Here is a 1285-nt window from a genome sequence, read left to right as displayed (position 1 = left end):
GTTAACTTATGTATCTGCTCTCATCAGATGGCTGGATAGGATCAATAATACACTTTATTCTCTATACTTCCACACAACTATTTCAGACTAAACTACAGAGCACACCAAAACTTAAGAGCGTTTATGGCTATTCCGACAACACCTACTCCTGACGTTCAACAACGTTCAAAGGCACATCAAATCTAGTGACGATGACGGAAGAAAATACTTACTTTTCAAAGGAAAACATTGTCATTCTGAAAATATGTATTACAAAGTTAAATAATTAATGTTGGTAGATAATTATTTGAAACAAAAAAGGGTATCGAAACAGACATAACAGACATAGGTTTCATCGTTTTTTTTTATCGTCCTTTCTATAAATATTCTTATAATATCTTCCATCATAAATCTTATATCAAAACCTACCTACAAAAACTGTTTGTACAACAACAAAAAAGTTCGTCTCTGAACAAGTACCTTAATACAAGCCTATATGTATAAATTTATTATACGTGACCAGTTCATTTAAACACCTCAAAGAAAGGCAATTGATTATATTTATTTTTCTTCCTCAGAGGCCATATTTTAATCATATACTCGCATAAGAATTCACGTGGTCAACTCATTTTCTTCACTAAGAATGCGCAGTTCATTTAAACACCTCAAAGAAAGGCAATTGATTATATTTATTTTTCTTCCTCAGAGGCCATATTTTAATCATATACTCGCATAACAATTCACGTGGTCAACTCATTTTCTTCACTAAGAATGCGTTTTTTTTTTTTACAATTAGTGTCACCATTACACTCACTGTTCACATTAATTTCCAATTAATTGAATTTTTATTTACAATGAAGACCACGTGATTGAGAAAATTGCTAATTATGTTGACTTATCAATATATTTTAAATTAAATTTTCTATTATTTGGTTTTATTTCAGAGGAAATAAAAAGTATAGACTGTTCACATTAATTTCCAATTAATTGAATTTTTATTTACAATGAAGACCACGTGATTGAGAAAATTGCTAATTATGTTGACTTATCATTATATTTTAAATTAAATTTTCTATTATTTGGTTTTATTTCAGAGGAAATAAAAAGTATAGAAAAAAATGGAGTTCATATAGAGGAAATAATTCTTCAAATTCGTTTTTTATGTTCAAATAAAAATATCAAATATAAATAATATATTTATATGATTTATTAGCTGTAAAATACAATGAAATGACACGTTATTAGGAAAAATATGGTCTCAGAAGATTTTTTTTTTTCATTTTTAGTCCGTCCTTCCTAATAATAT

The 1285-nt window shown here is 27.6% G+C and overlaps 1 long non-coding RNA gene across 1 annotated transcript; it reads right to left on the bottom strand.

The window, feature by feature from the left end:
• Positions 1-270: 270 nt before the first annotated feature.
• LOC108251990 lies at positions 271-936 on the bottom strand. The gene is made up of 2 exons (XR_001809421.2): positions 644-936; positions 271-515 (listed from the first exon to the last, which is right to left on the bottom strand). It is a non-coding gene; the product is annotated as an uncharacterized LOC108251990 (long non-coding RNA).
• Positions 937-1285: the final 349 nt, after the last annotated feature.

Source organism: Diaphorina citri, unplaced genomic scaffold (genome assembly GCF_000475195.1).
Source record: "Diaphorina citri unplaced genomic scaffold, Diaci psyllid genome assembly version 1.1 scaffold211, whole genome shotgun sequence".
Taxonomy (NCBI): Eukaryota; Metazoa; Arthropoda; class Insecta; order Hemiptera; family Psyllidae; genus Diaphorina; species Diaphorina citri.
Note: the sequence above shows the minus strand (reverse complement) of the source record. Positions and strands in the feature narration are given on the sequence as shown.